Source organism: Artibeus jamaicensis, unplaced genomic scaffold (assembly GCF_021234435.1).
Source record: "Artibeus jamaicensis isolate MK-2021 breed Jamaican fruit bat unplaced genomic scaffold, CSHL_Jam_final contig_3175, whole genome shotgun sequence".
Taxonomy (NCBI): domain Eukaryota; kingdom Metazoa; phylum Chordata; class Mammalia; order Chiroptera; family Phyllostomidae; genus Artibeus; species Artibeus jamaicensis.
In genome coordinates this window covers 726,506-747,601 of record NW_026521739.1, presented here as the reverse complement: position 1 = coordinate 747,601, position 21,096 = coordinate 726,506, and the positions used below count along the sequence as shown (strand labels likewise).

Sequence of the window (21,096 nt, the reverse complement as noted above, 5' to 3'; positions counted from 1 at the left end):
TCAGATCTTTTAAGGAGGTCTGCTGCAAATTGGGCCTCACAATTCATCTGAAGACTTTAAAAGAAAATAGTGGCAAATGGTAGAAGCCATCTTCTCTAATAAAGGTTAGAAGGGACTAATAAAAAATACTAGGAAAAATGGTTTTAAAAGCATTTTTTTTTCAAATATCATCATTAAGATTTGGTTCCAAATTAGAATTTAAATGTTATCAGGTTTTAAAAGAGAAAAAGGCCTATCTCTAACAGAAGAACAACACTACCTCTCGAAACTTATAGGGCATCATTGCAAAGCAGTTCGGTAACAAATAAGGGTAACTTTGCAAAAGTAACCCTTAACTGAAGTTGAACTTCTGTATGAAGCATGACTTCAAGGACAAGTGGGGAAAGAACCTGACAACAGCAAGAGGAAGGAGAGATAAAGAAGAGTTTGCAGAAGAGGATGAGTTAACTTGCTTCTTTCGTACAATGAAGTCTTAACTTGCTAGTGAATGAAAAGTACTGAACCTATTTTTGCTGTCTTTGTGAAAGCATTTAGTTTTCCAAATCATCATATCCTGAATCAGCTCCTTGATAATCAGTTAGGTGATGTGACTTCCAGAAATTGATTTTAAAGATTTGTTGACAGTTTTCAGTTATCAGTGAAGAGAAATCCACATTCACTTAGGATCTCTGTATTTTGAAAAGGCTATGAAAAGGTTTTGTAGCACAGCTGGCTATATACAATGTCTTTAATAACTGAAATTTTACCTTTTTTTTCTGTAAGACCAATGTTTCCAAGGTATGTAGGTAGATGATTATTACCAATACTTCATGTGGAATGGGAAAGATAAAATATAATAAAGGTGAAAGAAAAAGTTTGAAAACTACTTTAAAGTCTTTGCTTCTCAGTTTATATAACCAGCTTGTCCTTCTGTCATTTCTTTCATGCATACTAATTAAGTGCTAAAAGTGGCCTTCAGTTAGTGCAGTAGTCTAGTAGTTTGCAAAATGTGAAGGCACAGAAACTTTCAAGAGAAGCAGTGAAGTGCAAACCAGTACCCAGAACTACAAAGCAATGTTGAGAAGTGCCTCTCTGAAATTAAACTCATGAGTATTTTTAAAAATTACCATCACAATTCTATACTTAGAAAAGCAATGTTTCTTTTCTCCCTAAACAGGTATGTTCCTGGTAGTTAAATGTGGATGACTGGCCTAATTTTTTATAGGTGCAAGTGAGAGAAAGAAACTGGAAACTCTGAATCCTGAAGGCAGGATTATTTTAAATGGTCTGTTAAATGTCCCAAAGAGTGAATATGACACTTACATGTTCACTGGACATTTCTTGCTCATTTGCTAGGAATAAATAATTTTTAAAAATCATGCCACTGCATACTGAAGGAAGTTGACTTCAAAAGTTCTGGGAGGGCCTTTTCTCACCCTCAGGGTCTTGGATTCCCAGAGCCACCCCGCAGGGACTCCACCTTGGGGTGGGGGTTGGTTAACCACCTGGTGTTGGACCACATCAGCAGCTATTGAAGCTCTATTTCGTACTTTAACTTCTTGGTGAAAGATGCCAGAATCTAAAAGTGGGGGAAGTGGGACTCTTTATAATATGTGCACGGATAGAATATTACAACCTTGAAATGTGTGGAAAAGTGAAAACCATTTCATCTCAAAACTCAGGTTGCTTTCTAAGCACTCAATTGCTGCACACATACCAAACACTATCAGAACCATGAGTCCACTCAGGAGACCCCAAAATTGTCACTTTGATCTTAGTTCATGTGTACAGGAATACTGCATTTGGGAATCCATTTGCTAGAAAATATCCAAGTGCCACAAAAATTCTGCAACTCTAACTTGTTGCTAACCTCAGTTCATCAATAACAGTTTAAATTCATTTAAAATTCAACAGAGCCTCTGACCTCCACTACAAACTTATCACAGGAAGAGACCGAAGGTTCTATTTCAATGGCTTTTCCTTAAAGTGAGTGCTGAAAGTATAAGTGAGTGGATGGTTAGGAAACTGTTAGTAGTTAGTGTCCTCTCTAAAAGGCAGAACTCAGGAAATGAAAAATATCTTGGCTTCCCAGCAAAAACGTTTGAATGTGCCATGCCACCCAGGCACAAACTGAGCAGGACCTGCAGAGGGCCCTGAGCATTACTTCCATGATGGATAATTTGGAACACCATTACAACAAGACTTTCCAAAGACAGCCATAAATAATTAGCTTTTGGCATTGGTTACACTTAAAGAAAATCTGTATAAGGTTTTAATTATACCGTGAGTCTAGTAACAATCATTTTCATTCCCCTTAAAGATAAAACAAGAAACATTGTCTCCTCTACAAATATTTTAGCCCAGTTTTAATTAATTTCGATAATATCATCAATTTGATTGATAACAAATCATTACAGAACAGTTCGAATAGGTCTAAACTTGTCTTGATGTTAACGACTTATAATCACCTTTATGTTGGGTCTTAAAGCTTTATTATCCTTAAATATAACTGGTATAGTGGACTATTAAATGGGGAAGTGATTTGAGATGATATTGATTGGGGTGGCAGCCAAATTTTTAAGGTGCCTGAATTACTTTTTGTAACACTTTTTACACTGAATGCTCATGTGATTTTTTTAAAAAAGTAATTTTAATTTTCCAGGGGAGCTGTCTTTAATTTTCCAATACTTTTAAATTCACATGATTAGGGCACCAACAACCTTTCCCAACTAGTATGTTTCCTACTAAATATAAGTAGTTCCAAGTAGAAGCTTTCTTAAGGAGAGGAAAAAGGCTATCAACATGAAAATTCTGGGCAGAGGACAGAGCGTCTGGCCTCCTAGGGCCATCTCAAAGCCTGGCTTCCTAACTGGTGTGAACTTTTTCAAGATAGGTGGGCAGTCAGGCAGCGGGCTCCTGGATCTGCACCTCGGTGCAGCCTGGTGTGAAGGATGCAACTCAGTTCCTTATGTCCTGCTCGGAAAGTACTGTTGACTTGGCGAATCATTTAGAATATTGGGCCAGGGCCACCACACGCAAGGAGCATTCTCTATCCCCGGTTCCAGCTGGAGCCGCCATCCTGCCATTGGGATATCTTTGCTGGTCACTTGTGAATCCTCAGACCCGAGCGTCGGGGAGTGTCCCAGTTGATGACGTTGCCGCCTGTGCCCTCCCGTGACTCGGTCTCGAAAGCCCAGTGGGCAGCGGGGATGTTGCACCTCAGGGTCTGATTTTTGCCCCAACCACCACCCCTGGGGACCCTGCCCGCCCAGCTGACCCGCCCCAAGTTGCCGAATAGCTCGGATGCTTGTCATATTTGCGGTCGCACCACTCTGCAGGCTGTTCGCGCGCTTCACTCGCTGTTGCCTTTGTCACTAGCCGTTCCGTCATTTGCATTGAATATTTTGTAGAGTGTGAGGGGATTATTGGTGGTTAGCAGTGATCCCCTAGTCAAAATTTCTTTTTTCCGCTCGCCTTCTCTTTAATCCTTAAGAGAAAATAAAGGGGGCGCTGGCCGGAGAGGGAGCGATGGGCCGTGCTGCCACCCGGCGTCTCCTGTGCTCCGCCTGCTCCTTCCTGCTCCTCTGGCTGCCGGGGCTGCTCGGCATTTATCGAGCCTCCCGGGACCGCCAGGGGAGAAGGCGGGGCGGGGCGGCGAAGGGGCGGGGCGGGGCGGTGGAGGGGCGGGGACTATTGAGCCCCGGGCCCGGAGCTCCGGGGAGGCTCGCTGGCCGCACGTCACTCCTGCACAGCTAGTGCTGGAGCACTAGCTGCTGCTCGCTGGGTCAGGGCGCCCCCTTCGCCCGCCTCCCGCTTCCTCCTCCGCTGCCTGCCGCCGCCGCCGCCACCTCTGCCTCCTCCTCCACCATTGTATAATGTTCCAAGCGCGCAGGCAGAGGACGGCGGAGTCTTAGCTTCAGTCTCGCCTCTTGCCCGCTCCCTGGCGCTACCCTCAGGACCCGGGAGCTGGGTACTCCGCATGGACCTGGACTAGCTTGAGGAGTGGGCAGAGAAACCCCTCCCGATGCGTTAGTTCCCAGGTGGAACTGCATGTGGTAAGTTCTCCCGGCGCTGGGCTGGAGGGGCTTCCGATGCGCTGCGCTACCATGGGTGGGGGCGGCGTTGGGACCCGGCCAAGGGTCGGAAAGCCTAGAGGGTGGAGGAGGGCCCCAGGCAGTCGCGAGGGTCGCTGGAGCCTCCCCAGAGGGACCTGAGCTGGAGCAGGTACCTGGAGGAGAGCTCCCTCCGTCTGCCTTCCGGCCCGGCGCCCTTGGACGCCCGGAGCGAGGGCCAGGGACCCCCAGCGTCCGAGGGCAGATCTGCTGGGGGAAGGGCAGGGGACGGGCAGTCACGGACGGGGGTCAGGATGGGGTCGGGAGCTAACCAGAGCTCTCAGAGAGACTGAGGGAGCTTGGAGCTGTCGGTTTTACAGCTGGGACGTGTGTGCGTGTTGTGGCGGTTGTGTTGTTGTGAACGTGCGAGACTTTTCTCTCTCTCTCTCTCTCTCTTTTTTTTTTTTTTTTTTAAGGCTCGGATTGCTGCCGCAAAGGCTGGTTCACTTTTGAGTTCTGTGCCCGGGTTTGCATCCAACTTGCTATGGTGCGTTTCTGTGTTTCCGTGTGTTTTTAGCTTAAAAATCCTTCTCCACCCTCTTTTTGCCCATATGCAAGTGAATTGATTTTTGAATATACATGTATATTAAACTTAAGGTTTCATTGGTTTTTTAGTTAGAAATCTACAAGTCATCTTGGTGGTGACCGCCTATGACTGAAAGGGAGTGGGTGGAGGGAAGCCAGCTGTCCCAAGCCCTGGACTTTGTACCATTAAGACAGAGGGTGCTTGGTCTAAGAGGGCCATTGCATGGAGAGAAAAATCATAAATGGTTCTTATGTTTTTCCTTGGTCATTAGTTATACCTTTAGCAGAAATAATAGTAATAGACAGGAGTAGAGTTTGGGGTTTAGTCTTAAGTTGCCAAAAAGATTAAATATAGTTTGTCTAAGAGTAACTTTGCTCTAACACTGGGTAGTTTCTGGATGTTTTAGGAGGTGGAAAGTAAGTTTTTACAGGCACTGAATGGGGAAGGGCAATTGGCAGGGTAAGATATCTAGACTCAGACTACAGCAGTTTTTATCTGAATTGGATTCAGCAGCCCCAGATGGTCTTAAGGAAGATAGTATGTGAATGCTGTCAAGCTTTGTTCATGAAATACGCTTTTTGATTTCCCAATACATGTTAAGAAATGTTCATAATGTGTGTAAAGAGCCTAGGAATTATAGTAGCCAATAGGATCCCTGAGGCCTTAAGTGTTCAAAGTAGCCTTTTATAATTAGGGACTAGTCTCTGACAAGAGTGAAGTGGGCTCTTGGCTCCACTCAACCCCTGGAGGACAGTCCACCTGAGAGCCTGTAGGTTGTTTTGTGGGTGGGGGGCGGGGGCGGGGGTTCCTCAGCTAACCAGAAGGCAGGTCTCACCCCAAGAGCTCCTCCCATCCCCCATTTTTATAGCAGTCCGTTCTGATTTGAGTGTGCTAGGGTATGCTGTGAAGACGAAAATACCCATCCTGAGATCCCAGCTTCTGGCATGAGCAGTTGTAGCTTGTTCATGGATCTCTGCTTTTCCTGTTCATTTTATCAATGTCTTTGTTGAAAAAAGAAAACTGCGAGAAATGTTAGCAAGTTGTTCTTTCACTTCATTGATTTACTTAGAAGTATATATATGTTAACATAAAGTTTGTTAATGTTGTTCATCAAGTTTGGCACCCTTAAATAATTTTTACTTCTTTCCCTTACTCCTAATTAAAACGTGTATAACCATGTTTCTCATGGATGAGAAATCCTAAGAAATGGATTTGACAGCCTTTTTGTTTGTGTTAAACACTCAGTTGTGTTTCTTGCTTTACTACAACAGGTAGGAGAGAGGACTCATATTTTAATACCAATCAAGTATAGACAAGAGATGTCCGAGGGAACAGTTTTATTGTCAGGCAAGTGTCACAGCTTCTTAGGTAACAGCTGCTCGAGTTTGTTTTCCTTTAAGAACTAAGAGAAGGATATTAACTCAGATTTAGAAAATCTCTAGGCTCCTCTTTGCCAAATTGCCTCCATTGGAAACTTTTTACATTTAATTCAGAAGCTAAAATACAAATTTTACCCAGTTATCATGCACTGATTATTAATGAGTATAGTAAAACAGTATATATTGTGAGATTTTAAAACTCACTCAAATTTGTGTAGCAACTGACAGCTTTTGGCATCCACGATTTTATTTATTTATTTATTTATTTATTTATTTATCCTCACCTGAAGATATATTTATTGATTAATGAGAGAGAGAAACATTGATCTGTTGCCTCCTGCAACCAGTATGGGGATCAAACCTGCACCACAGGTAAGTGCCCTGACTGGGAATTGAACCCACAACCTTTTTAGTGTACGGGACTATGCTCTAACCAACTGAGCCACCCAGCCAGGGCATCTACTATTTTAAACAGCGATTCAACGGCAGAATGAAAGTTACAACACTATCTTAGAAACAAGCACACACATCCAAAAGAGATCAAAAAGGTCTAAGGGAGATTACAGATAGATAGATAGATAGTAGATAGACATTTATACAAATACGTAACGTTTTTTCTGTCAATAAGTAAAATAACAGATTACAAATTATCAGTATCAAATTATACTAAAAGTTACCCTGAGCCAGAGCACTTTATATAGCTAAGAAGGGTAAAAGCTCCAATAGAAACTTTAAAAGGTATTTTGTTGTTTCTTGTTCAAGAACACTAGTGAAACTGTGAAGGGTTATCTTATGTTTCATTTGTATCAGAAAAATCAAGACAACTTTGTCAGTATTACATATAGATTAAAATATGTATAGATAATTTTGGAATTTAAGATTGTGAACTGTAATTCACTCACAGAATGTTTTTAAAACTTTGCTGCTACAGAAATTTTATGTTAAATTATTACGGCCTATCCTGTAGCACGGGTGGCAAACACAAGGCCAAGGGCCGAATCTGGCCTCCACCTCGTTTTATCTGGCCCGGCACCTTGTCTCTACCCAGCAGCATCGCTGAGCTCTCTTGTAATTGTTAAGGAGTAGTTACATTTCTACAGTCCTAAAATTACATTCGACCTTTGAAGGCAACCACGAGGCTTATGTGGCCCCCGTTGAAAATGAGTTTGACACCTCTGTCCTATAGGAAATAGCTGTAGTTGCATTAGTTTCTGGGCAAAGGAGAGAGAGAGAAAGAGAAAGACTGAGAGACTGACTTTCTCTCTGATTACTGAGTCCAAAGGTCAGGTATATACAAAAGGCACCTTAGGGCAAGCTCCAGTTTTATGTAAAAATGGCCTCACAATATGGGGAACAGCCACCATCATAGGTCTTTCCATGAATTAATACCGACCAACAGAACATGAAAATATAAAAATGCAGTGGCCACTGCACATATACAAATCATGTATTTTCTACCCACTGTTAATAAACATTCCTTAAACAATTGACAGAAACCCACAAGGTAGTGCTTCTGCTTAAGTGTGTGCATGTTTAATTTTGTTTTAATGTTCTTGAAGGAAACATCTCCTGACCAAAGTTGGCACATCTTTTTCAAAGGAAGTGTTGTCTCCAGTGGCCAGTGCAATTGGTATTAAAGGCAAACTTCTGCCCTCTGTGCAGATGCTGGGAAGCCCTGTGAACAGAGCTGTGCCCTGGAGCACCCATCACTCATTATGTGGAGCAGTGTCTTTCTCCAAGGGCACTGTGTGGCAGTTCATTCTTTGTATGAATCTGTGAATGGCATATGTCAGGCCAATAAGACAATATTCCTGTTCTGGGTAATAAATAGATGCCTTGTTTTGTTTGTTTGTTTGTTTTTCCTTGAAGATCATGAGACAAACAAAGCATGCTTGGCTGTCTAAAAAAATTTTTTTAATACAGATAGAAATTGAAAAATAAAAACACAATGTCTTTAAAAACATATGATTTCTCAAAGGACAAAACAGATGCTTATTTTTTTTAAACAAGCACCCTCCGCAGGCAGTGCAAACTCCCCTTTGAAAATTCTGCTCTCTTTGTGGTCTGAGGGCCCCCGAGAGCTGGAAGGGCTCCTTTGTCTCCTCTCACGATCTTCTGTCCCTTATCTGAACTTAATTGGAAATGCCTGCTGGGTGTCACTGAAGCAAGCACCACAATTTATCTGTTTTAGAAATTTGGGATCACATAAGCTGTATTCTGCTTCCGGTTCCGAATGGAGTTGGCATCTGCTGCCTCTTGTCTGGCCTCCTCTCTCACTTGCACGCCGTGTGTCCGGAGCCGGCCCTGCCTCTGAGCAGGGACAGCAGAACGTGGGGTGAGTGTGCCCGGCTAGGCGCCGCCCTGAGTGGAGTGAGCTATGCGGATGCGTGGGGTGGGGGCCGGAGGGAGGAGAGTGGAGGACAGATCTGGAGCTGACTGTGCAACTGCTACAGCAGGTCTGACTAGTTTTAGGTGCCCAAAGGCAGCTTTGTTTCTCTAGTAACTCCAGGTAGCAGCAAACCTAAGTTCTTAAAACGAGTTCATGTCTGTATTACTATCTTTTTGCCTCGGTGCAAAAACTTGTAGCTTTGCAGTTATTATTTAATTCTAAGCTTTGTTTCCTTTAAGAAACCTTCATAGTTTTTTGTTTGTTTGTTTCTAAGGAGTTTCACATAGAATAGTGAAGGGAAATGGATTCTGGCTCTTAAGGACATTTTATACACATACACACACATCTGTAGAGGGGCTGTGTGAACAAAAGTAAAAAGTTCTATTTGAATATATTATAAAAAAGTTGAATACTGAAATGTCACTCTCTGCAAATCAACCTTTAGCCCCTTGCTCCCTTCTCCCCTGGCAGGCTGCTTATCATTCTACACCACGCTCCTGGGGCTTCAGGCAGGCCCGCTGGAGTACCCCACCCTGGTGTTTAGAAGGGCTGCCCGAGTTAAACTTAGGGAATCTGAAAGTTCCAAGGTCATCTCTACTCCAGAACAGGTTGGCATAAAATTGTAGCCACACTAATGAGATAACGAGGTGGCAACAGTTTTAAACTGATCTACCTTCCCTGAGTGGTTATCCCATTTTCTAATAATACATGATTCAGATTTGCTTTTCCGACTTCTTTCCTTTTTTGAGGAGGGAACCTCCATGTGTTGTGTGTACGCCCATGTCTTCCCTGCTGCCCTAGAGAACCGCGCTGGCACGGGAGTTGGAGCCCTGTGGCCTGCCTCTGAAGAGGGAAGTTTTGCGCTGCCGCCATGCTTGCCCTGAGCCTGGTGATGGTCTTTTCTGAACAGTTTTTAAGACAGATTAATTTTTTAAAGTCTTTTTACCATCTCCAGAAATATAAAATAGATTTCATCTGGCAATGATTTTTTTTTTTTTTTTTTGCTTTCTAACAGTAATTGGTTTACTAATTCAAGACCCAGATTCCTCAGGAAGACAGGTGGGATGAATTGGAGTGTTGGGGACAGGGGGGCTGGTTTGGAGGCAGCCTCTCCTTCAAGATCACTGAGGATCCTTGAAGTTAAAGTATGAAGAGGTTGCTTCCTAAGAAAATAAATATGTATTACATTCAGTATGGTACTCTGATTATTTTTATTGTATTTGACTAAATGTGTGGGAAGTTCTGTGGGTCATTAATTATCAATATACAGAAGTCCTCCGGAAAAATACATTTGATGTCAAAATAGCCCCAAAGTAAATAAAAATGAATGGCTGCAACATTTACAAAGTATCCTTCACTGCCCTCAGGTTTAGTTTGTAGTCTCATCTCCCTTTTCTACTTTGTGAATTATTCAAGTATATGATGTAAAGTTTAAATTGTCTTTGTTCTGCCTGATTCATCGAAGTAACTAAAGTAAACATTTGGAATATATATACATATTGCTTACTTGGGGCAGATATTTACGTAGTAGAATAGTTACTTCCTCCCCTTTACATGTCTATTTTTATACTCATCTGTCATATTGTAGAAATTTGATAGTTTTCTTTTAAGGCATCCAGGTTTAGACCATATAATACAAGGTTTAGATTCACTCAGTAAGTAAACAAAGAAATAACATCGCTCTGATTGTCTTCTTTTAGCATGTGGAAGTTAAGAGATAAAATATGTTCTGTGTTTGTGAGAAGTATTTTATAGCATGTCTTCTTTTAAGTGATTTTTTTCACAGTAATAAAGCATTCCAACTTTGAAAGAAAAGAAGTTAAAAGCTAATCATAACCTGAAAGAAACATCCATAAAAACCCTTCCTGATGTAGCATACGTAGTTTTTAATTTGTTTTATTCTTGGCCAGTAGTTGGCTAACAAAACTCAAAAGAAAACCTTTTGTTTTAACTAATATGCAATTTTATTTTTCACAGATTTGTTCTAACAAACTACATTTATCTTTTTCCGTGTGACTGTTGCATATATCTCATAGCCCTCTTTAAAAAAAAAAACCGTCACATATTTTTAGCAAAGCATTTGGTTTCTACCTTAACCCTTTTCCCCCTTGACGTTCATTAAAGGTCTCTGGTGTGAGGGGAAAAACAAGGTGTCTTCAGGGGGCGGAGGGAGTTGACACCAGAATCCCATTCAAGCAATTATAAATACAGGAGCAAAAAATATTTTCATTATGCACAGGAATGGGGGTGGGGTGAGGCTGGCTGATCTTTACAAGCACATAATCTTAATGGAAAGAAATTAAAATATAAGCTTCCTTTCCTTTATGTTAATGAGGCCTTAGATTCAGCTAAAGATGTGTTTCTGGCACCAAATTAGTATGAAGTATCACAATAATTTAAATGATTATATTATTTATAAAAATATGTTTTTACCAAGTTTCAAATGGAAATATTGGTGATAATAGTTCACCTCTTATGAACATTATTACTGAACACACATCATAGAACCTGACTTTGTAATTTGAGTAGACAGAATTCCAGCAAGTAGTTATACAGTAATTTGCTCTATTATCTAAGGTTAACTGTGTTGCATTTTATGACTCCTCCCTGATAATTTTCATGAAGTTTTCCCAAATAACTGCTGATCTGTTCAGTGTGTAAGTAATTTCCTGATATTAAGAAGCAGTAGGATTATTGAAGGCTTTTCTATACTAGTAAAATTCTTAATGTTTACCTTGAGACCACCCATCGTGTGGTTGGGACTCCGCTTTGGTACCCCCAGTGGAAATTCTGAACTGCTGACTTCTCTAAGTCCACATCTTACAGTATGGGCTTTGCGTGTATTTTATCATGCGTGTGTTCTTACTTCAGAAATCCTCCAGGAATTTTAACCATAGTTTTTGAAACATCAGTGTTTCTTATATACAGGCAACAGCCTTTTTCTACATACAGTATTTCAAGAATTTGAACCCATAGCATAATGTAATTTAGTTTGGCATTGGCAAGGTTCTTGGCTTGCTTACCAGTGTCCTGCAGAGACCGGAATTTGGGAACAATCTTGGAAACGTGTATACTTTGAGAGATCTGTAGGTAGAAATTGCTGTGAATAACCAGACTTCAGGAGTGCCTTGTTGCTCTGCTGTGCCCCCTTGCGGCTGACTGTGGAGTGCTGTCTTTCAGCTTGAAAGGAGTTCTGACTCCTACTGGGCATGCTTGTTTACATAGAGCTTTAATAGTTTTCTTCTGTATAAAATAATCTATCAAGTTAATAAAATAGTTCTCGGTGAGAGTGTAAATAATTTATTGTGCTTACTTGATTTTGTAAATTTGTGGGATGTTAAAAATAAGTATAGGTATGTTGTATGTTTTTAACTTTATTGTGGAAAATTCCAAAATACTCAAAAGTAAAGGGAAGGGCACAACTCGCCCCCTTGTTCTCATCACCCAGCGCCAACAGTTATCAACATTTTGTCAATCTTGGGTCATCTACACAGCCAGGTATTTTTCCTAAAGTATTTTAAAGGAAATTCCAAGCATCATATCATATTGAGTATGTTTTTGTTAAACTTAAGTTTAAAAACTGTAATTCTGCCCAGTCTTTCACTTTTAAGTGTGCAGTGCTTTAAGCCACAATCCTTAGGTAAAATAAAAGAATCGTTTGCACTCCCACTGCCTTCCAAAGAAGGTGGCTGGTGTCCCTAGCTTCAAAAGAGTTAGGTTTAAAACCTAAAATTCCCAGCTATTAGAGGAACCAGCAAGACAGGATATGAAACATTCTATACTACTTAACAGTTACACTCTAAAAAAGCCAATTTTTCTTTCCATATATTTATTAACTAGGCCATAATTTATTCCAAAGAAATATTTACTTGAAACATTCTCTCTCAGAATTTGACTCCATTTTGCCTACTACATGCAGTTTGTTGTCAAGCTTTAATTTTTTTCCCCAAGAGAACAGGTTCGTTATATTTAACAAACCAATAGTATCGGAAACCGTCTTCAACTTAATACAAGTGTGTTAAAATCTTGAGCGCGAGAGCTAGAGTTTCTTAAAAAAAACTTCCCCAAATAGTAAAAGTTTTTCTTTTTTTTTTTTTAATTCACTTAGAAGTTGACTTCCTGGCCGAATTTTCGTTTATCTCCAGGCTTTGAGATGCTGTCAAGAAAGTAAAGGCGATTGTTCCCGTTGGTTTCCTTCGAAAGTCAGTGTCTGGTGATTAATAAGCTGCGGGGCACCGCACCCGCGGCCGGCCGAGCCCCTGCGCAGGGGGAGAGGCGGGAGGGGGCACGCAGCAAACAGTGGTGTCGGGTTACAGCTGCAGAATAGCGCCCCAGCGTGCCTGACTGGCTTCATCTAGTGACTGGCTTCATAATGACATTGCTGATTTGTTAGGGAAGGCTTTGTCTTACTTACCAATTAGCATGGATGTTACTGCAGGGACCTCATTCTAGATGAGCTTTGGGGAGTGGGGGGGTGGGTTTTTTTTTTAAGGGCTTCCCCATCTAGGCAGCTTCAGGGGTTCTGTTACTAACATCCCTTGTCTTCTGGGAGTCTTATCCTTGTCTGTAAATAATAGGAGAGGCTCTCCCCCCAGTGAAATTTCCCCCAGTATCTGCCATTCCCCTAGGCCAGAGGCAGTCATCTTGGAGTCTGAAGGCAGCCTTTGGGAGTGCTGGTTGTCCCCTGCTTCTCCTGGAGGCTCACCAAATTGCCACCCAGATGCATGGGGGGGACTCTCACTACTCCTGCACCTGCCGCGGCATCACACACCCTTGGACTGCAAACCCTTGGAGGATTCACCTGTTTCTCTTAGCTTTCTCTCTGATCCTGCCAGCACCACCCCTGCCGTGTCCTTTTTGGGTGGCCTTCTTGTTCTTTCCGCGTGTTTTGTTGTTACTTGAGGGAGGGAGGGAGGGTGTTAAAACTATAGACATTATCAGATTTCCGAGTCCTGTGTATTTTTTAAGAAGTAATATTTTAACAGTGTGTCTAAGCAAATGTGTCTTCTCCCTTTGTATTGAAGTAGGACAGCTTCTCCTTCCTGCCTGGGAGTTGCTGTGTGACAATCGGAGGGCGGGAGGTGTCTTTCTCACAGTTCCGGCTGTGGCCAGTGGGAGGCATCTCGTTACTCTCCATTTGGAGCACCTCAAAATCCGGATCCAACACACATCTTGGGGCAGCTGGGCGGGGTGAGGAAAGGAGAAATGAGAATATTCTTTTTCAGAAGTTGTCTCAAAAATATTTCTGGCCAAGGTCTCTCCTTTGGTCCTAGAAGTCCGCCACTGACAAAATTTTGCCAGGGGCACTTTCTTCCGTCACTGCATCTCAAAGAAACGGAAAGAATGTGTTTTCCACTTAAAGGTCTTTGGGTTCTGGTGTCACAGGACGTCAGAGTGAGGAAATAGCTTCTGCTGGCCTCTCTGTAGACACTTGTCGGACTTCCTAGCTTCTTTCTTCAAATGAGGTAGATCCATGGGAACAGATCATTGCTCCGAATTGTTGGCATCGCTGCAAATGTCTCATTTTTGTGATTAGCAGCGCCAGCCTTGGCACTTCCGGACTCCTCAGCTACCAGGAGTCATGCCTGCAGTCACATTGGATGGTGGAGTTGAAGAGACTAGCAGTGTGGCTTCTGAAAGCCCCCTTTTGAATTAGGAGCTTTTTTCTTGAGAGCTATTAACTAGTGTTTAAAATGTTTTTTGTTTTTTTTTTTAAAGTATAGCCTACAGATCCTAAGTGTACAGGCCAGTGACTTATCCCAAAGCAAATACCAGTCTCTTTGCCACTCAGGTGAGAAAGCAGTGTGCCCAGCTCCCGAGAAGCCACGTGCCCCACGGTAACTTCCCTTCCCCGACCGTAGATGCCGTGGCTTCATTCTGCCTTGATTGCTGACTTAAAACAACATGACACTTAGTTATGGAGTCTGCTACACTCCTGAGAAGGGAAACACTGGATTTCTAGTTGTTATTTACTAGTGTAGAAGGAAGTTAGAACAAGCTCCTGAAAATGTGTACAAGTTAGGAACCAGCTGGGCCTTGAGGTGCTCAAAGTAACGATTGCCGGGATCCCCTGTCGCCCAGCCTGTGTGACAAGCATCCCTCCATCTGGGTGCTGCTGAGCTGGGAGCCTTTTCCCCAGGCACAGGCCCAGGTGCCTCCCCTCTCTGCTGCCTTTTTGACTGTGTGGTCAGTCCTACCCTCCCCAATCATTTCTGCCTTCAGAAATTGGGACCCAGCTCTCAGCTTTTATCCCTTTTAAAGACTCTTTGCAGCATTAATTCCCTGGACACTGAATAGGAGGAGATGGAAGGTTTTCCTTCTCTTTGAGGTCATGGCTGTTGCTTGGGATGAGTTACGTTAAAGCAAAATGCAATATTTGCTTCTTTTTTTGGATCTGCACAGTTGGAAAGCCAGAAAGGCGTCCCTGGCAGTGGGCGGAGGAGGCTCCTCATTCAGGCCTCTCACAGGCCCCAGCAGTGATGCTGCTCACAGAGGTGCCACAGCCCCGCCTGGGGCCTGTCAGTCAGTGGCCACCAGGCTCTGGGCGTCCAGGAAGCACTAGTGGCTACTGACGGCTGCGGGGAGCCTGCAGGTCAGAGCTCGGGGCTTTGTTGTTAGTGGGGCCAGCAGAAGTGGTAGTTTGCACAAGAAGATTTAGTATTCTTAATTTTTTAAAGTCATAACATTTATTTCAATAGTCCAAATAACATTAAAGGGGAGAGTTTTTAAAAATTTTTTTAAGGCATAGCTTAAGTATGTAGTTGAAAAACATTGAATTAAAGAGAATGTTTTTGATTGCTTATTTTTCTAACATTTGCATTTTTTTTTCTCTTAATGCCTCAAAAATATAAAAGCTGTGAGATGTTAACTTTTGAACATATAGGTATTATTTCAGTTACTTTTCGGACCCAGGGCCTTGCTGCCGCTCATTCACTCTGAGATCACAACGAGGAGAATCTGGGCCCCACTGAGCCAGTGGGATCTGATAGGTCAGTCTGAGAAGCTGAGCTTTATCAATAAAATTGAGCTGAAGACATCTTAATTCTGCAGAGTCTTTTTTTTTTTTAATGTCAGTTGCCAGTCGCCATCACAGAAACGCTGTTTGTTCTTTCTTTCCTTACTCACCTAGACACAGTAGGGAAGGCGTTCAGACTCTAGTTTCATGGAGTAAAGATATTCTCAGGCTTAAACATGAAATGGCCAGATGGGGAAAAAAGGAAGTTACGGTTTCGAAGTGAGGTCCCCAGGCCAGCATCACCTGGAAACTTTTTGGGAGTGCAGATTCTTGGGCCCCCCACCAGACCTGCTGAATGAGAATCTTGGGGTGCAGGGCAGCATTGTGTGTTGACATGCCTTCCGGTGGGTCTGCTGCCTGCCCACGCTCACCCGAATTCCAGACCTGAAGAGGACAGCTTTCAGAGTAGAGCTCCCCTGCCCACCCTCTGTGCCCCAGGTCCCGGCCAGTTTCCTTGGCCAGGTCCAGCCTGTGGGCAGTCACCTCATGTCTTCTCATAGCCTCCCTCCTCCGCCCAGTCCTCACTCAGGGCCAAAGACATGCGTCTCTGTCTCTGTTTACAGTTCTTCTCTGGCTGCTCCTCCGTGTCGTCTCTCATTCTTTCCACTTACCATTGACTTACTCTGCGACTGTTTAGGGAGCATCTTCTGTGTGTCAGGGTCTGCCCAGTCCCGAAGACACAGAGGTAGATGGAACAGGCTGCGCCCTTGTGGGCGGGAAACAGACATAAGAGACAGTCCCACCTTCAGTCTCAGGTCCTGTCTCCGGCAGTCTCTCCTGATCACCCCAGTTCATGAAAATCTCTCAGATCCCTTAGTGTGGGAGTCTCTCAGAATCTTGAAATGCAACCCCCCACATAGTCAGGTAATAGCATCTCCTGTTTCTCAGTCCTTTTTCTTCTGAGGAACCTTCTAGTGACATTTGTCACTTCTGATGATCAGCCCAAGGGGATTGTAGTTTTTGAGGGCAGCTGGGTCCTTCTTAATGAAAGCTGCACAGTTGAAAGCCGGGTTTGGTATATAGAAATTTATTCAGTATTAAACTTCATGGAAAACTCTGGGAGAGAAGTTTTCATTTACATTGCTTCCTGTGAGTTTTGTTCTTTATTTTCAAAACATTGTTTGCTGTAGTTCGTAGTTCCTAAAAATTGTTCAGAAAATTGGAAGGCTGGGAGTTCATTTCTAAGAAAGGGATTAGAGAAGGGAGGGTGTTTTATCTCAAACCTTTTATTAGGAGCCACTGAATAGTCTATAGGAGAGAGCCTGTGGGGAGTATTAGCCCCTTTACGTAGGCAGAAAAGAGAGGGAGCACCCACCCTTCTCCTCCACTTGGGCGTCTCTAACCAGCCCTGAAACTCTGGGTCCCTTTTGGGTCTTGAAAGATTGGGTAGAAAACACAGGTTTTGGGCTCGGGTCCTCACAAGTTGAGGAGGAGACAGTGGGGTGTCACACCTCAGGGCGGCCTAGAAACATCGCTTGTCACAAGCTCCTCCTCTTGGTGAACTCCAGGTCATGGGGCCTTTTAAACCGGAACAGCCGAGCACCCCCCTCCTCCTGTTACCTGGAAGCCCTTAATGAGCTCCAGCTACTGCTTCATCTTCTGGCTGCCCCGAGTGAGGTCGTTTGATAGGTCACGTGCCTCTCCGACAGCCTGCTTAGAGACCTATTGTTATTTCGTTCAAGTGCCTGAGGAAAGAGGCTTCTGAGGAGCTGGCCACTCTGGCCTTGGCCTGCCCAGCTGCAGGCCCGGGGCACCACACCGTTTGGCTTCTTGCCCTCAGGTTCTTGAGAGGCTTGTATTTTCTTGTTTGAATTGTGCCCTGCTCCAAGAAGGTGGAGAGTGAGTTCTTCTCACTCCCCTTCCACTTCTAGGAGTTGGAGGCCTCTTCTGAAAATAGTCAGTGGGAAGACTTGGTTCTAAAGTCTTAAGCAAACTTTGGGCAAACTTTAAGTTAATTTTAATTTTTAAGTAAAAATGTGAACTAGATTGTATTATGTTTCATTTTATTCCTTTCTATAAAAACTTAGATAGAAATAGGGTTACAAATCATGATTGCGTGTATTTTGCAATCTTACTGGGTGTGCGGAGCTAGTTTTGCCTCATAAAAAGAAATAGAGAAATGAAGGCAAGCCTGACTGGAGGCGTGCTCCGCCCCGGGTCCTCATTCACACATTTGAAAAGCATCCGAGACTCGATCTGTCTGTCTGTTCCTGCTCACACATTCTGCTTACACAGGCCCCCTCCTTCCCTGTGCAGACTGCATTGCCAGTGTCTGATCAGGCTTTTCCCAAATCATCAGGGTTATCATGCAGCTGTGACCAGCTGGGTCATTCTGACTAGAGGTGCTTCTCACGTTGAAACCTCATTAAAAGTACCTCCGCAGATCTTCAGGTATGGGAATTCTTCTAAATGCATACAGCCCTGCATGCTTTGTCAGTATTTCAGTGCCATAGATTCAGTGATTATTTCTAGAGAAATGTGAGTTATTGAGAAAATCCTGTTATTTATTCTGGCAACAAGTCTTTAAAAGACAGTTTTATATCAGTGACCAAAAGAAAAAGAAAAGCTCATACTGTCTTACCTTAGTGTTACCTTTCCTCAAGAAAGCCAATAAATAAAATTCAAAGTGGCAGTAAGTATACTAATTTGTTTTTTGTTGTGTGTTTGGCTTACATTTTAGGACAGTGTTTCTAGAACTTACTGTGATGAAGGAACCACCTTGTTCGATTTATTCCTCTTTCATGGACTAATACTTTAGTAAAACACAATGAAAATAATCACTAGAGGAATGAAATAAATAGTACAAAGATGTAAAAATAGAATCCCTGTTTTCTGTTGGATTTACAGACATACAGTCACTCAGTACTTCTCCCTACCCCATCACGGACCGGTAGCACTTCCCAGACGGGCACCATCTAGAGACCACACTCTGAGAAATGCTGTTTTGGAGCTTGTGTGTATGTTACGTGTCTAAAGTCCTTGTGCCCGGTGCTTCCAAAGGTCAAAACTCAAACCTCAGAGTTTGGAATATGGAAAGTTTACTGATTGAGGAGGAGCCAATCAAGAAAGATGGGAGACCTAGCAGTGCCTCAAATCCATCATAAGAAAGTACAGAGTTCAGACATTTTTTATGTCAGGGGAAGGGGAAATAGGAAGGGCAAGAGGTGCCTGAGCACCATGGACACCTGAGTGCCAGCAGGGGCGCAAGGAAGGTCGTGCTTAGTTCGCTGACCCCAGTTAATGTGAGTCCAGGCAGGAGGTTCCTGCAAATCTTTGCTAAACGGTACATACTTCCCTTATCTCCTTGGGAGGAGAAGCACAGTCTAGCAAGGGGCTGTTTTTTGTAAAACCCAAGCCTCAAACAGAATTCCTCCACAATGAGCTTGTCTACGTGCATGCGAGACTAAGCAGAACTATTAGCCTGAAGGCCAGGGGAACAAAGCCGGCTTGGACAAGATGGAGTCAGAGGCCGAGCATCTCACTGTTCCGTGTATATATTTGTGTGCCCTGTCATACATGTTTAAATGTCTTGGGTCCGTTCACATTATAATATATAACATAGATCATCTAACAGCTGTACTTGAGAATTAAATGCACTTAGAAAGCTTTTAGCAAAAGCACAGTTTTTCTGGAAGTGAGTATTTAGATGCTTAAACTGTAATCAAATACAAATAATATAGTTGTGAATACAGTTATCTGTTTCAAAACACAGTTGTCCAGTAACACTTCTGAATGCATAAAGTAGAGAATGTTTTTGTAATGTGAAATGAAATCACTTCCTCTCTAATTCACACCCAGGTTTAAATGGGCACAGATACTTTAGATAGGAAATGTTCTATGCAAAGTGTATATACAAATTAGACTTTTAGCACTAAGCAGTAGGAAATGTTTCTGTCATGTGAAGTATTAGATAAGGAAGTTGTTACTATCATACCTTCCTTACCTTAGGGAACAGTTAATTATGGGACTGGCCTTTGGTTCTAGTGATTGACAGCCATTTTCTTAACGTTTATAAAATGAGAGTGTTTCATACAAGTAGTTCCACATTTTTATGAGCATTAACAAGTTCTTGAGCTGATTCTGACACTGGTGTGTCGTAGCCACCTTCAGATCTCTCTCCTGAAGACAGGCACATGAACGCAGTCGTCCCCCGCGAGACTCGAATGCCAGGCCCTGCGACCACCTGCATACCTGCCTGCCCTGAGGGGCAGCATGGCCTTCTTTAACAGTGTTGGAAGGGATCTCTGTGAAGTTTTACTATGGCTAGCCTTATTCCTTTAGGATGAGACTCATAATTCAAAATGATAATGAGGTGTAGGAGAAATTATTGAGTCCCCTGAAGACCAGGCTTCATTCCTCCGAGGGCCTTCCCACTGCCTGGCAGAGTGCCCGAGACAGCATAGGTGTGGAATGAGTTAATAAAAGATTGAGTGAGGTGCCGTCAAAATCAGCTGAGACAATTCAGTAAAAGGCAAGCCACTTCTAGAAGAACTATCAGAAAGAGTGGCATTGAGGAGGGGTTACCACGAACCCCTGGGTGAGTGTTGTAGAGAGGGTGAGAGCAAGTACGGGCTTGGCCTCATTAGGGCCACGTCTCCTCGTCTAGATGATGTAAGGACAACTTTCTTGATTAAGTAGTTAGAAATTAAGGTCTTTGAGGCAACAGCTAGTGGACTGGCAATGGACTTGGAATTGTTCTGTTTAAATGCTGGAAGTTCTGAGAGGAAGGACTGCACTCCAGAAGGTGCAGCCAGCCAAGGTGTCTTCACTAGGGGCAGGGCTGGGGAGGAGGCACCTCAGCTTAGGCCGTGAGCGTCAGACAATTGTAGGGCAGGAGCGAAAATCCAACCCATTCCCAAATGCTCAAGGGCTGAGATAGGAGATTGGCATTTTTTAAAAATGCATATATATCTCTGAAGGTACGGTAAGTATTTAGTTATAAAATGCCTCAAGTACCCAAATGCCAATGTTTATAATCAGAGCAAATTATTTTCCAATTAGTCCAGTTGCATTCAGACATATCTGTGTGCAGTGCAATTGAGGAAAAACATGGGCTGGGAAACCCACGTTCCTCCACTGGATTCAAGACTGAAAAGCGGTGGCAGCTCAGTCGGAGGTCATTTAACACAGGCCAAGTGCTTCACTGCATGTCCCCAAACAGACAGAAAGGCTCTCTGCATAATGAGGAAGGAAAAGGCATTTTGAAAGCACACACTGTTCTACCAAATTGTACATGTTCCCTTTTCTCCAAGTTGGTCCTTTTAATCATTCAAGATGTGTTCAGGCTGTAACCTATGACACCTTTATCTGTCTAGGTCATAGCATTGTAAGTGTTTTCTTGGGTTGTAAAAATAAATCTGTTTGGAGGAGGGAAATTGAACCTGTACGGTAGTGTTAGGCAAGTGCAGAAGCTGAGAAAGTCAAAATTACGGTTGCCATGGTAACGTTTAACTGGTCTGGGTGGTACATATTTCCCAAGAAATACATTCACCAGACTACGTAGTGATAAAAATTGTTCCACGGGCATAGAAAAGTAGATTTCCCAATTCTCATTCTAAAAAGTCTTCACCCAATTAATTCAACTGTCCTAACAAAGGCTGGGCAAGGCACTATCAGAAATGCACGTCGTGACCTCTGACTCCGCGTCTTTTTTATGGTAGCAATGAGTTTTTCTGTGATTAATTCCATTTCCTTCC

The 21,096-nt window shown here is 43.0% G+C and overlaps 1 protein-coding gene across 6 annotated transcripts in view; it reads left to right on the top strand.

The window, feature by feature from the left end:
* SERTAD2 (SERTA domain containing 2) overlaps window positions 1-21,096 on the top strand; it is a 130,903-nt gene that overhangs the window by 104,515 nt on the left and 5,292 nt on the right. Inside the window, exons 1-3 of one of the 6 annotated variants that reach the window (XM_037126271.2) lie at window positions 3,704-4,034; window positions 4,508-4,578; window positions 8,188-8,331. The exons of 1 other annotated variant lie outside the window; for it this stretch is intronic. The gene's annotated coding sequence lies outside the window, so the exon portion shown is untranslated. Of the gene's footprint in view, window positions 1-3,702; window positions 4,035-4,507; window positions 4,579-6,334; window positions 6,369-8,187; window positions 8,332-21,096 lie in introns of those variants that run through there. 4 more of the 6 variants (XM_037126275.2, XM_037126272.2, XM_037126273.2 and 1 more) reach the window with 4 other exon arrangements.